The following is a 16,445-nucleotide window of genomic DNA, read 5'->3' on the forward strand; positions in this document are numbered from 1 at the left end:
CCAGGCCTATAGACACTCAGACCCAACCAACTAAACAATCAGAAACCTATATTGCTTACAAACTATATGGCCGTGGCAGGCTTCTTGCTATCTAGTTCTTATATCTTAAATTAACCCATTTCTGATAGTCTATAAGTTGCCACGTGGCTTGTGGCTTAGCAGTACCTTACATCTCGCTTGTCATGGCAGCGGCTGGCAGTGTCTCTCTCCACCTTCCACTTCCCACAATTCTCCTCCTCCTTGTCCTGCATACCCTATCCTTCCTGCCTGGCTACTGGCCAACCAGCACTTTATTTATTTTAACCAATGAGAGGAGCATATTTGACCTACAGACCATCCCACAGCAATTGGTGATCTGGACACTGGACAAAAATCTATTTATCTATTGATAAAATAAATGGTGAAAGACATTAGAGACAATTAACTTGTAGGTGCGTGTTATGGGTTGAATACTATCCCTCAAAAACTTAAGGTTAGTATCTGTAACTCTCATCACATCGGAATATTTGTCTATATTTGGATAAAGGATTTTTACAGAGGACTCTAGGTAGAATACAATCATTAAGCTGGGCCCTGATCCTAATTTTATCATAAGAGAAAAAATATACACCCAGACACTCAGGAGGGAAATACCATATGGGATAAATGTAGATCTATAAGTCAAGCAGAGAGGATCATAAGAGTCTAACTTTTCAACAATTAGAACTCAGATACATAATAGAACTGTGGGGGGAAAAAACCCATGTCTATTTTTGAAGGGAACCATGTTGGTATATATTAGCAAACTATTATATCCATTAAATTATTGTAACAACTATAAATTTCTTATAGGGAACTGTAACATGAACCTTAAATTATCTTATTAATAAAAAGCTTGAAGCCAGATATTGGGTAAATTCTGAAAGATCAGAGAAGCAGAACAAGCCACAGCCAACCTCACTTTGACAATTCCTCATCTGATTCTGTTTCCACAAATCTTCAGACTGAAAGCTTCTGAGTCCTCAGCCAATAGGATTGCAGCTAAAAGCATAAACTCTCTAGTTCCTGGTCCTCCTGCCTTCTATGCCTTTCTGCTTCCTGCCACCACTTCCTGGGATTAAAGGCCTGTGTGCTTCCCAAGCAAAGACATGAGATCTCAAGTCCTGGGATTAAAGGTGTGTGCCACCACACCTGGCTCTGTTCCCAGTGTGGCCTTGAACACACAGAGATCCAGACAGATCTCTGCCTCCCAAGTGATAGGATTAAAAGTGTATGTGCCATCATTTTCTGGCCTCCATGTCTAATCTAGTGGCTGTTCTGTTCTCTGACCCCAGATAAGTTTTACTAGGGTGCTCAATATAATGGGAGACACAATGTAACCAATGAAAGTCAAAAGAGCAGAATAATTTTTAATGTGTAGAAATATATAAAGTGTCATTCAGAGTGTCATCCTTCATCAATATTGGCAAAATACACAATACTGCAAAAAAATAGTAATTGATAATATGAATAATTCTTTAGTTCTTGCATACTCTTAAGTTTCTTCTAAGGCTATCATCTTATGAATCTATGATGTATATGATATATGTTTATTACACTAAGACATTATCATCTGTATAATGTGTTAACCAAACAACAAAAAGAATACTTCCCTACAAAAAAATTAATAAATAAACCAAGCCAATGAAATATGTTCAGACCAACATGAAATCATGAGAAACAAAAATTTGAGACTTTAGCAATTAAAGGACAAGCAAATAAAACAGCAAATGTTATGTTTAAAAGAATAGAGTGATGTTGGAGGGAGAACTCAGTGGATTGGGACTTTTAAAACAGACTGGGAAATGAGGTGGAAGGACAATGGAAAAGGGCCTGGGACTGTACTGAGGCCATAGAAGTCTCCTCTGTGTGAGAAGGAGCTGCCATTACCAGCAGAGAGGAAATGTTAGGACTGTGAAGTAGACAGCCCAGGAGAGGGGGAAGAGCCTCACTTTTAACCCACTGGAACTCCCCTACCATGTTTCACTGGTACAAAGGGAAAGATGCAAATAAAAATTTTCCAATTGCCCATTATGGGCAATTATGAAAAGGACACAGATTTACTTAAACTTGGGAATAAAACCAGCAGCAAGGAAGAGATATATAAGGACGGATCCATTATTCTCTAGGACATTACCCAGGAAAATACAGGAATCTACACCCTAGAAACCTTTGGAACACATGATCAACATGAAATAACACATGTCTACTTCCAAGTGTACAAGACTGTGACACAGCCCAACATCCAAGTCAACCACACTAGAGTGAGGAGACAAAGGAGCACTGCATTTCTTACCTGTGTGTCGCCTGACACTGGAATTGACATCAATTGGTTCGTCAATTACAAACCTCTCAATCTAACAGAGAAAACCATACAGTGATATTTTATTTGTACTGAAATGTGATTTTATTTGTATATTAATAAAGTTGCCTTGGGGTCAGAGCAAGCATAGCAGAAGCTGGGCAGTGGTGGTTGCACACGTGTAATCCCAGCACTTGGGAGGCAGAGCTAGGCAGATCTCTGTGTGTTCAAGGATACAGCCAGCATGGAGACACATGACTTTAATCTCAATACCAACCATAGAAGACCTGGAGGTCTGTACAGACAGGCAGTGATGAGGAGGTCATGTGGCTGGGCTTATAACCAATGAGAAGGCAGAACAGAAAGTCTATATAAAAGACAAGACACAGGAAGTAGGCCTCTTGCAGAGAGGAAAGAGCAGAAGCGGTGAAGGGTAATGTTTTCAGCTCTCAGCTATTGCTCTGACCTGTTGACTTTTAACTCTAAAATTGGCTCTGTGTTCCTTATTTAACAAGACAATTATTTCTACAGAACCACACTGTCACCTGAAGAGCACAGGCTCACCATAACTCCCATCTGGAGGGCAGATACAGTGATCTATCAGTGTGGAGGTCTCCAACTCCTTCAGCTCCAGGAAGTCTAAACCACTGCTCTTTGTGTTGGTTTATGACTATTGTCTTCTCTCTTCCTACACCAGAGCACTGAGGATTTTATGTCCATAGTGTGCCAAGCATATAAAAGTCTTAGGAGAAAGTTATCATGGCAAAAACAGACTGCCATCATGGCAACATAAACCTTCCATCCCCAAATAAAACACAAATCAGGAGGAATGTGAGTACAAGGCCGTCCCAGTTACACTGTGGGGCAATGATTTTAAAAAGACCTCAGTACAGGAACAGAATTGCAAAGGAGATAAGTAGGGTTCAAGTTCTGAATCCCATAGGAACTCAGCCCTCAGGATAGAGAGAGAACTGTCAGGAGCTTCATGCACATCAAAAGCTGTGGCTGCTCACAGTCTGGGTTAAAATGCTGCAGTGTCTGCATAGAGCTAAGCATATCTTCTCTCACGCTCAGACCATTCCCGAAGCCCACTGCCTATGCTTCCTACACTTCAGTCATGCAGTCGTCCATGTGAATTTGGAATAATGACAGGGGATCAGACTGGACTTGTTTGACTGTGGACATATGATTTTAGATCGTTTGTTGCATAGATATAAAATCCCTGGACACAAAGGACCCATGTGCTGAGTTTCTTGTCCTGAGACTGGTACTGTGTGTGTGTGTGTGTGTGTGTGTGTGTGTGTGTGTGTGTGAGAGAGAGAGAGAGAGAGAGACCTTGTACAAGATCTTATTTTGTCTTAACAACAACAACAAAAAAGAATAGAGCATTTTTCTCCCTTAAGATATATTTGGCATTACTAAAGTCTCACCAATATGACTGCTATTTTAAACACGTGCTGAACAAGAAAACAACAATAAACATACTAAAGTGGACTAGGGGAAAGACCTTGAGGCCTCGATTCTACACAAAGAACTACAGAAAATAAAGAATGCTGAGAAATAGTCTTCCTCAGAAAACATCACACCAATTGTTTGTCCAATAACCAATGCTCAGTCCTGAAAATGTACATAGGTGTAACGCTATACAGAATGAGCATCTTATATTTAGGAATATGTATTTATATCTATATACATATATGCATATAACAATAATTAATGAATAAGTGGTCATACACTTGAAAAAGAAGTGGAAGAGTGCTCCCCTTTTTCCACATCCTCTACAACACAAGCTGTCATCAATGTTTTTGATCTCAGCCATTCTGACAGGTATTTCAGAGTTATTTTGATTTGTATTTCCCTGATTACTAAGGATATTGAACGATTCCTTAAATGTCTTTCAGCCATTTGAAATTCTTCTGCTGAGAATTTTCTGTTTAGCTATGTAGTCCAATTTTTAATTGGAATGTTTGGTATTTTGATATCTAATTTTTTAAATTCTTTATATATTTTGGAGATCAGCTCCCTATCAGATGTGTGGTTGGTGAAGATCTTTCCCCATTCTGTAGGCTGTCATTTCACCCATGAATACCTGATTTTTGACAAAGAAGCCAAAACTGTACAATGGGTAAAAGAAAGCATCTTCAACAAATGGTGCTGGCATAACTGGATGTCAGCATGTAGAAGAATGCAAATAGATCCATATCTGTCACTGTGCACAAAACTCAAGTCCAAGTGGATCAAAGACATCAACATTGCTAAAGTAGTATGTATATTTTCAGTGAAATTCATTGTGTCCTGTTTAAGATGCAATGAAGAGTAGACAAGTATAAACTACATAGAAGCAATTAAAAATGATTGATTTTAAAAAAGGGCAAGAACAAAAATACAAAATGCCAACATAAATAAATAAATAAAAAGATGCAATAAGAAAGAGTAAGTAAGTAGTGATGGTAAGAATGTGCACAAATTATAAACCTCATGCAATTTTGGTCAAAATATAAGTTAACATAACTGTTAATGGAATGGAATTAGTAGTTCGTTTTTCATATATCACATTCCAACCACACAGTTTCCTCCCAGTCCTTTCCCCCAACTTCCTCTTTCACATAGATCCAATCCTCTTCTATTTCCCTTCAGAAAAATAGACTTCCCAGGGATATCAACCAAACATGGCAAACAAGTTACAATAACACTAGGCACCTCCCTTCATATCAAGGATAGACTAGGCAACCAAGTAGGAGGAAAAGTATCCCACAGTTATGCAAAAGAGTGAGAGCCAACCCCCACTCTCACTGTTAGGAGTCCCATAAGAACACCAAACTTAACCATAACATATACATAGAGGACCTAGGTCAGACCCATACAGGCTCCCTGATTGTGGGTTTAGTCTCTGTGAGTCCTATGAGCCCTGGTTAGTTGATTCTGTAGGCCATTTTCTTGTGGTGTCACTGACCTTTGTTGCTCCTACAATCTTTCCTTTCCCTTCTTCCTCAGGACTCCCTAGCTCTGCCTAATATTTGGTTGTAGGTCTTTGCATCTCCTCCCCTCAGTTGCTTGATGAAACCTCTCTGATGATGATTTTTGTTAGGCTCCAGTCTCAGAGTCTAAAAGAGCATCACTAGGAATCATTTCATTGAATTCTTCATCATCATTGACCTTCTTCTTCTTCTTCTTCTTCTTCTTCTTCTTCTTCTTCTTCTTCTTCTTCTTCTTCTTCTCCTCCTCCTCCTCCTCCTCCTCCTCCTCCTCCTCCTCCTCCTCCTCCTCCTCCTCCTCCTCCTCCTCCTCCTCCTCCTCCTCCTTATTTTTATTTATTTATTTATTTATTTTGGTTTTTCAAGACAGGGTTTCTCTGTGTAGCTTTGCACTTTTCCTGGAACTCACTTGGTAGACCAGGCTGGCCTTGAACTCACAGAGATCTGCCTGGTTCTGTCTCCCTAGTACTGGGATTAAAGGTGTGTGCCAACACTACCCAGCTACTCCTTATTTTGTGGTTTTGTTTGTTTCTAGAAGAGAAAGTGGAGAATATAATAGCCTTGAACACATTGGCACAGGAGACAATTTCCTGAACATAACACCAATAGTACAGCCACTAAGATAACAAATTAATAAATGGAATCTCATAAAATTGAAAAGATTTGGTAGGGGAATCAACACCATTAATAGAACAAAACAATTGCTGCCTACAGGATGGGAAAAGATTTTCACCAACTCCATATCTTACAAAAGGCTAATATCCAATATACATAAAGAATTTGAGAAATTAGATGACAACAAACCAAATAATCTAAGTAAAAAGTGAGATATATATATATATATATAAACAGAATTCTCAACAGAGGAATCCAAAATGGCTGGGAAACATTAAAAGAACTATTAAACATCCTCATCCATCAGGGAAATAAAAATCAAAATGACTCTGAGATTCCATCTTATACCTGTGTGAATGGCTAGGATAAAAAACACAAGTGACAGCTCATGCTGGTGAGGATGTCGAGCAAGGAGAACACTCCTCCATTGCTGGTGGGAGTGCAAACTTGTACAGCCACTTTGGAAATCAATGTGGTTTCTCAGAAAAGTGGGAATAGATCTACCTCAAGACCCAGTTCTACCACACTTTGGCATATATCCAAAGGACATTCCATCCTACCATAAGGACACTTGCTCAGCTGTGTTCATAGTAGCTTCATTCATAATAGCCAAAAACTGGAAACAACCTAGACGTCCATCAACTAAAGAATGGAGAAAGAAAATGTGGTATATTTATATAATGTAGTATTATTCCGATGTTATGAAAATTGCAGGCAAACGAATTGAACTAAAACAAAATCATTCTGAGTGATGTAACCCAGACCCAGAAAGACAAACATGGCATATACTTACTCATAAGTGGACATTAGCTTTAAATTAAAGGATAACCATGCTACCATCTACATACTCAGGGAGGTAAATAACAAGTAGGTTTCAAGGGGGATGCATGGTTCTCTCGAAGAAGGGAAATAGAATAGATTTTGCAGATGGACTGAGTGCAGGTGGGGTTGGGAACAGGATTAATCAGGTTGGGGATATGGAGCAAGAATGTACTGGAATACACAACTGGAATTAGGGGGCATTTTTGGGGCAATACAGATACCTAGTACAATAAAAATTCCCAAAAGTCCATGATAGTGACCCTAGTGAAGACCCCCTAATAATGGGGGTAGAGAGCCTGAACTGGCCATTTTCTGTAACCAGGCAAGTCTTCCAGTGGTGAGATTCAAATACCAACCCAGCCACAAAAGCTTCGACCTACAATCTGTCCTCCCTACAAGATATACTAGGATAAACTTGGCACAGAATTTGTAGGGGCAGCCAACCAATGACTGGTCCAACTTGAGACTTATACCCTAAGAAGGAGCCCATACCTGGCACTGCCTGAAGGGTCAAGAAAATGTATTTTCATATTTTCATCAATACAAATCAGTTTCTAAAGATCCAAATAAATACTGGATATATTTCTTAAAAGATTTATATTTTATTTTGCATATATACGTATTTTGCCTGCAACTTTTTCTATGTACAATGTGCATGCACTGTCCATGGAGGCCAGATGAGAGCATCAGGTCCTCTGGAACTAGACAAACAAAAAGTTATTAGTTCTCATGAGGGTACTGAGAACTAAATTCAGGTCCTCTGCCAGAGCACCAAATGTGCTATGTCTCTAGATTCTGTTAATTTTTTGTAATTTGATGAGTGGTACATAATACTTGTATTTTCATGCCTTCATCTACGAACATTCTGCAGTGCTATAGATTAAACCTATGGCCTCAAACACTATATAATCGATCTACAATTTAGTGACATCCTTAGATCATCCACAAAGTTTCAAGTAGAGGCAAGTGTACATAAAACACTAACATATGGGAGCAGTAAACAATGAAAATGTAAAGTATACCAAGGTGGAATCCTCATATGCCTTACTTAGAATGGTATTGACAAAATGTTTGGAGATTGCAAATTCTAAGTAATAAAATTCAGATGTCAATCTTCCAGATTAATAGTCTAAAGTTTTACTTACATAAGGGACACACAGCTTTTATGGATCCATGGAATTGAGTCCATCAATTGAGCATAATATAGATTTCAAATAACAGATTAAGATATTTGTTTTAGGTATTGAATATTCTTTCCAGTAAAACTGAACAATTCCCATTTGACTTCAAAGTTTTGACTTTTTTCACTACTGACCAGGCTTTAAGTCTAGATATTTGAAGTAAGAAAAGACATAATTGTACTTTCATTTATCACAAATCAGAACTTTTTAGTAGTGGATTGTGTCATGGTGTTACTAAGATTTCTTACAGAGTTGGTAGAGCTGGTAAACAAGGAATTAAAGAAAAAACTTTGCTTGCCTAAAATGCTAGCAGTTGTATGTTCTTTGTTATATTTTGAGATACTTTGGGTAGTCATATTTGACTTTTTAAGTCATCCTTGGATTTCATGTCCAAGAGACTATCTTGTGGGGCCCATTTGTATGCCTATAATTTTTAGCCATAATTTACCCTTAGCATGAATTTTTTTCGATATGTACATGTATCCTAGGACATTGTGTGAGTTTGCAAGGGTGCTACTAAGGTTCACTCACAATTCTCCAGATGGTTTTGTAAAGTAAAATAGCAATCTCTCATATGAAATATCAAATTTCACATACTTTACACATTTCATGGGTTGTCAGCTAGCTCCCTCAAGAAAAGTTACTGTCCTTGGTGTCATTTTTATCCAAAGAAAAATGGAGAATACTTTCTATGCTCAACTGATATTTCATTCTGCTATGTTGTGTAGAGGGAACTGCACCAAGTCTTTTGCTTGAATAAACATCCAATTGGTCAATTAATTCTTAGTTTTTCTTTCTTTCAAATAGTCATAACAAACCAAGAAGACTTTGTACTATGATTTGAACATTTGTCTTATCCAGAATTCATGCTACAATTTAATGCCCTGGGTGATATTTGGAAGTTGAGGTTTTGAGGTGGATGAATATATCATGCAAGTATAGCTGTCATCAATGGTAATAAGAAGCCCCAAAATATTTGATCACCAATTCTTCTATATAATATCCAATATTAGGGACATCTTATGAGGAATTACAGTAGTTTGAATGAGAAATAAGGTCAGTGAATTCACATATTTGAATGTTTGGAACTCAGTTGGTGGTGCTGTTTGGAGTAGTTCTGTAACCCTTAGGAGTTCATTATCAGTAAAGGAAGTACATCACTGTGGCTAGATTTTGAGGGTTTACAGCCTCCCTACAATTCCAGTTCACTTTCCTATTTCTGTGTGCAGTTGTTTTGTGATTTGTCAGCTTCTTCCTCCTGCGCTCATGCCTCACCTACTATTATGGATTGTCTGGACAATTCTGGAAGCACAAGTCAAATGAGCTCTTCCTTAAATTGCTGTTGTCATGGTATTTCATCATACTAAGAGAGAGTAGCTAATACAAGAATGGACTTGGGCAGACAATGAATTTGTTATCACCTTGGTGTTGCAATATCTGGCATCCAGAAATATGAGCAATGAGTGTTAATTGTAGGTTTCCTAGATCAGTGTAAATTGTTATAGCATCCAAACTATCTTAAAATGCATGGTTATAGGGTTGGGCAGCATAACTGTATTATTAGATTATCTTTCATTTAAGGAATTATAACTCTTCCCTCTCTATCCATTTAAAAGTATCTCACAGCGGGGAATTATCTAAATTGATAATTGACAGCAACATTTTTAGAATCTTGAGGCAATAAGTTTAATTTCACATTTCATTACACTAGCATGTATATAATATTAGAAAAATTAGTTTTGAGAAAATTGGCTATCTATACCAGAAAATAATTCAAATATCTATATCAAAAATTAATAATTAACACACAAAAGTATAAATATATATAATATACAAATATAAAATTAATGAATACATATGAGAGAGGTGTTGAGAAGGGAACTCAATTCCTCTGTGAGAGCACCAAATAAGCAATGTATGCAATATCCTGCCAAGGCAATGATCCTGCCTCAATTAAGATGGATCTCCCCATGGCTGGAAAGTTAAAAGAACTTGCTGCTCTTACAGAGGACTTAGGTTTATTTCTGAGCACCTACATGATAGCTCAGAGTCATCTGTAACTCCAATTTAAGAGGATCCAGTGATGTATCTGACCTTTGCAGACACTAGATATACATATAATGCACATATGTACATGTGATCAAAATATTCATATACATAAAGTAAAAATAAATAAATCTTTAAAAATGTCTTCTAACAGCAATGATTTTAATCAAGACAACCTTCTAATAGGCATGACTGAGGCCATCACCCAAATGATACAAGTTGATCATTAACACTAACCATCATAGTTCTATAAAGAAAATGAAACTGTTATTTAAAATCTGTACTCTCTATAGAAAGTCAAGACTAGTAATGTGGAATGTATCTTCCCATGCTTGTAGTTTTAATCTCTCTTTGACTCCTCTCTTCCGCTTCTTCATACCCTCAGTAGTTTGAAACTGTCTTTGTTGCTCAACAATTGACAAGACTCATTAAAATACTGAAGACTTCCTTTTTTCTTTAATTAATTAATTTTTCGAGTTCAATCATATTTCCCCTCCCTCCCTCCTCTCCTCCCAGTCTCTTTCCCCAACCTCCCCTCTTCTGCTCCCCCATCCACTCCTCCTCTTTTCTCTTCAGCAAAGGGCATGCCTTCCATTTATTTCAGCCAGCCATGGCATATCAAGTTGCAATAAAACTAGGTACCTCCTCTCCTGTTAAGTATTCAAGACCTTCTTTTAAACATTTATATGACTATTGATTTCATGTTTGTGTCAAATTATATATAATTGTAACAACTTATAGGTACTTAATTTCCTCTATTGAAAGTCTACATATTTTTATGTTTGTGATAATTTTTAGAAGAGAAAGTGATGTTTCAAAGATATTGAACATTTTGAGTATTCCTATTATTTTTGACTTAGTGTCCAAGGTGAGCTTACTAGAAGGATGAATTTACAAGCCTAACAATAATGCCTGAAAGTTTATATGTGCTCCTTATTGACAAATATATGTATTTGATCCCTCTTTGTAAAATTAGGAGATAAAAACTAATAACTTGTGTTAACCAATTTTTAAATCAAGTGATATTAACCATTTTTATTCCATAAGTTTATACCTTTATTTTCAATACAAATAAAATTTATTTCACTGTAATCTGTGAGTGAATGCCTTCAAAAATGGTTTGTTCATTAGGGCAGGCCTGTCATTTGGATTCAGACCTTTATGACAGACTAAATTAACCAGCCCACCTAATTTGTATAGCCCTTGTGACCATATTTTGACCATGCTAACATTAGAAATGTGGGCAAACTGTCATGATCACTCAGCATTTATATAGGTTCCAGTGGTCTAAACTCTGGCCCTCATGCTTCCAAGAAAAGCACTTTACCCCTGAGCCATCTGCTCAACCTTTTATAGTATGTATTTAATAAGCATATCTGTCTTATCCTGTTTATCTGAAATCACTTTTATAATTTCATACTATTATTTCCTAGTAAATTCATACCTTAGATTTACAACTTAAATAATGCATTACATGGAAGAAACTATATACTCAGTGACAAGTTGGCTGATCCTTATTTATCTATATTTAGGAAACAACAAACATACTTCAAGCATTTACAGAGTTGCTTATTCTGGAGATCTCCTAAATAAATATAACATGCCTCTTGTAACTGACTTCTTTAGCATAGCTTCAAGATTTATTCCCTTTTAAGCATTATAATTACTTGATTCCATAATTACAACTGAAGATTATTCTATTGCATGAATTTGAGGAACTCTGGTTATTTTTAATTTATGGCCAATGTGTTTAAATGTTCCAAACATTCATGAACATGTTTTCTGTGCATGTGTGTATGTATAGATGTGTATGCATACTTAAAGTTGTTTTTTTTTTTTTTTGATTCTGTACTTTGGAGTTTAAAGGCTTTAAAGGCGTTGTCATATGGTAACTTCATGTTAATCTTTTAGAGTAGCTGCCACATGATGTCTTAAGTGCCTGTAACATTCTACTTTCTCACTACCAGAATATAAATGTTCTGCATTTTCTGCATCTTTGCCAGAATTTGTTTACCTTTTTTAAAAATTTCAATTATTATTATAAATGTGAAAGAGCATCTCATTATGCTATATCTCCATAATTTTCTATAACAACTCTGTACTTCTGTTAAACTGCTAATTTTTTACATTCACAAAAGCAAAATAATATGATTAAAGTAACCTATAAACTGTAAATAAATGTTGGACCCTATTTACAGTGTCTTAAATTATTTATAGATAGGTAGACTTAGAACAATCTTAAAATTCACATTCATAGTCATAGTTATGCAAATGCATGTGAGAGAAAATGATGTTGCTAATTTAAATGATGGTTTGTAATATTCTATTAAAGAAGTTGACAGTTCTTAATTTGCAGCCCTTCTATTATCACACCACATTTTATATGCTTTTAAAGAACATGCTCAGCCTTGATGTAGGGAGGAAGGGACTTGACCTGCCTCAGCTGAGTCTACCAGGCTGGGCTGACACTAGGGGAGACCCAGCCTTGGAGGAGGTGGGAATGGGGGTTGGATTGGGGGGGGGAGGGCTGGGGTATGGGAGAAGGGAGGGCAGGGAAATCTGTGGCTGATATGTGAAATTAAGTTAACTATTGTAGATGTATCCGGCTTGTTAAATAAGAAACACAGAACCGATTACAGAGTTAAAAACCAAGAGGTCAGAGCAAAAGCGGAAAACCTTACCCTTCACTGCTTCTGCGGTTCTTCCTCTCTGCCAGAGACCTACTTCTGTGCGTCCTGTCTATTTAAAGACTTTCTGTTCTGTTTTCTCATTGGTTGTAAACCCAGGCACATGACCTCCTCGTCACTGCCTGTTTGTACAGACCTCCAGGTCTTCTATGGTTGGTATTGAGATTTAAGGCATGTGTCGCCATGCTGGCTGTGTCCTTGAACACACAGAGATCCGCCTAGCTCTGCCTCCCAAGTGCTGGGATTAAAGGCGTGCCCCACTACTGCTCGGCTTCTGCTCTGGCTTGCTCTGACCTCAAGGCAACTTTATTGACATACAAATAAAATCACATTTCAATACAAATAAAATATCACTATATTTCCCCTTTTCTATTTTAATAAAAAGAAAAAAAGGAAAAAGTTATAACTAATAAAAGAAAAACTATATACAAAAGTACAATAACTATATATACCATATATACAAACAATAAATACCTAAACAATGTCTAGTCCATTTGTATTTGACAAATTCAGAGAAAATAATTCCATTATCTATCCTATTTTGGTAAGTCCAGAATGTACCTGATTCACTTTTCTATCCTAACTTATATAGCTAACGGAACTGTCTTATAACGTCTTTCAAATTTATACACTTACAGCTCTTAGTGAGTTTTTCTGAAATCCTTAACAAAGATAATTATAACTATAACTAACTGATCTTCAACTCCCTCAGAGACCCAAGAAGGAAATAATACTACCTAATAAAAAATAAAAACAAGAAGTGCATGCAAGCAGCTTCCAAAAAAAATGTGAGTTGACAGAAACAGCCAGCTGCCTGGACAGTCACCTGAGGTTTCTCCGCAGTGTTGGGGCATCATCGTCAGCCTACAGGCTTAGCGTATCTGACAGACTCTTTTGTGAACTAAGATGTATACAAGGTCAACAGTTTGACCTCACATTTGGTGAGAGTAGTCCATGTACCAGAAACACCTGAATTCCATTAGTGTCATGTCATAATTCAGTATTTTAAATTCTGGAAATTATTGATGTCTTTTCAATTCAGCTGTCCATTTTTCTTGGCTGTGTATACGTGGCTTCATCTTGGCATCCTGTTCTTCTCCACATCTCTCTATTAAACGCCAGTCTACTATTGAGAGAGGTGAGCTTAGTTATTCTTCAAGAATAACTGTTTCATCTGCTGTTCCATTGCATATCAGAAGCCATTGGCCCACTCCCTGTTCAGCTGCCTTCGAAGAAAAGGGCACGGTACCTTTTACAGATTGTAAAGGTCACTCACTTCAGGGATGGTGCCATATTGTCCTGGCTTCAGAAGATGCCTTTTGTTAAAGCCACAACCACACTTATTTTGGCAAGAATTTGTAGTTCTTGGTTTCATGTCCTGTCTGTCCTGTTTGTCAGCAGTTGATTTGAGGATACTTTGTTGTCCAGTGGCTGACTTTTGTCACAATGAAAGTTAGCTCCATATGCAGTTTCTTCAATGCCCATATTTTCTCTGAAGTAGATTGGTACTGCCAGGAGCCGTCATGTCTCATAGTAATAGCAAAAAAGAAAAATTCTTAAGTTATTAAAACATTTTAAATGCCATATTCTGTAGATCTCTGAAGGGTTTGAAGATGACCTGTCTATCTAAAATATATCTGTTTGATCTTGAAAACACACCTAATATGACTACAAGTTTAATTGTAATGTCTAACCACTAATTTTCATTTCTATATATCCTAATAGTTGGTAATACTAACATTCAAGGATTAGCAAATGGCATTACATTGTCAAATGAACGGTATAAATACAATATCTCAAATAAAATTAGAAATACATGTATGGAATATTCTAACAATCTCAATCTCAATAATAATAATTTGTATACAATATAAAATAATCCAATTGAATGTAAAGTATTTAAAACTAGTAATTGTCTTTTTTTTTTAAACAAGCACCTTTTGCCTAGCCCTTTTCCTAACCCTTAACAACAACTTGTAACCAACCCTCCTAAACAATGAAAACTATCCCAGACCCAATACCCATAAAAAGACCAAAAAACCACCCACCCCACACCACCCCTTTGGGAATGTGGGCGTCGAATTCTTAAAATTGCTTCCTGCTGGGTATGGGCGAAGTTATCTTTATTCTGAAAAGAAAAATTTTGGGTTAATTGACAAATTCTAGGAAAGATAACTATATTCCTTGTTATCCATAATGCCAAAGTTCAGGGTTTATCTCAAGTCCTTATTCAAGTAGTCTTTGAAACTGGATCATCTTAGCTAGCCATCTCAGAATTGCTCTAAGCACTTTGTAGTCCAAAGCTGATCTGTAGATGATGTTTGTCAGCTTAGTGATATTATTTTCCACGTGGAATTGTCGTTGTGGGGCTCCATCTTCTTCCTGGAGATTTCATTTGATGTTAGGCCTGGCCGTGATTTACTGCAGAAAACTGAAAAGAGACTCAAACACAAAGACATGTATAGGCAGCTAATCGAAGCCTTTTCTCTAAATTAATTAGTACTCATATGACCATTATTATCTTAACAAAGTTTAAAATATATATATATATCTTGTGAATTTTGATGTAAAATTCATACTTTAAGAAAAGTTTAAAGAATCAGAATAGAGTCAAAGAATTGAGATTAGTAATAGAATAGTCCCTTAATTAATTTGGTTTTTCTCCTGTCATGTCAGAAGATGGCTCTTTCTTCTGGTATGATACAGGGAGTTTTCATTTTCCTTTTAACAACATGCTTAAGTTTAAAGGAGGAGAGAGCCATACTCCAACTCCAAAATCAGCTTGAAGCTTTAATTAAACTGGGACTACAAGAAGACTAAGAGTATTAAATTTTTAGAGAAGGGCAGAAACAAACATTTAGGAAGATTTATGAAATTTTGTAGATGATATACCAATAGGCCATTTTACTCTTTTTTCCTGGGACAGATGATTTGTCCTTTTTCTTCAGTTGTCTCATTTGTCCAGTGTTCTTCAGATTCCTTAGCCTTCATTCTCCTAAAAGACAAAAACAAAAACCCTTCCCCAAGACTAATTTTGGGGAGGTCCCCTTTTGGCAAGTTACATCTGATTAAATGAAAAGGCATGTATTAATGCAATAAGTGAGTTTAAACTGGATGGTCATGTTGGTTGATGAACTATCACCTCCTTTAATTAAGAGGTCTCTCTTGTTCAAATCGAACCTTTATCAGTTTTGATGGTACCCACAGCTTATCTTCTCCTGCAGAAACAAAAGCAAAACCTCGTCCCCAACGTAACACATACCCTGGTTTCCATTCTGAGGTCAGCACATCCTTGAAGTATATAGGCTGATTTAATTCTGTTGTTTTTTCTATTAACCAATGTCTCTCTGCAGCTGTTGTTCCTTTCTCATTAGCATTGAGAAAATTCAAAGTTAATAGAGCATTGTGCAGTCTATTTCTGGGGGTTTTTGTTACCCCTTTTTGTTTATTTATGATGTCCTTTAGAGTTCTGTTGGATCTTTCTATAACTGCTTGGCCTGTAGGATTATGTGGTATACCTGTAATATGCTTTATATTATAATAAGCAAAAAACTGTTTCATTTTAATAGAGACATATGCTGGAGCATTGTCAGTTTTAATTTGTGCAGGTATACCCATGATGGCCATAACTTCTAGCAAATGAGTGATTACTGAATCAGCTTTTTCAGAACTCAAAGCAGTTGCCCATTGAAATCCTGAATAAGTATCGATAGTATGGTGTACATATTTCAATTTTCCAAATTCTGCAAAGTGAAACACATCCATCTGCCAGATTTCATTCCTCTGAGTACCCTTTGGG

General features: G+C 36.7%; 1 pseudogene; it reads left to right on the plus strand.

Annotated features, from left to right (window-relative positions):
• The first annotated feature begins 1,996 nt into the window (after window positions 1-1,996).
• On the plus strand, window positions 1,997-3,042 carry LOC118574581 (annotated as a pseudogene).
• Window positions 3,043-16,445: the final 13,403 nt, after the last annotated feature.

Source organism: Onychomys torridus, chromosome X (assembly GCF_903995425.1).
Source record: "Onychomys torridus chromosome X, mOncTor1.1, whole genome shotgun sequence".
NCBI lineage: Eukaryota > Metazoa > Chordata > Mammalia > Rodentia > Cricetidae > Onychomys > Onychomys torridus.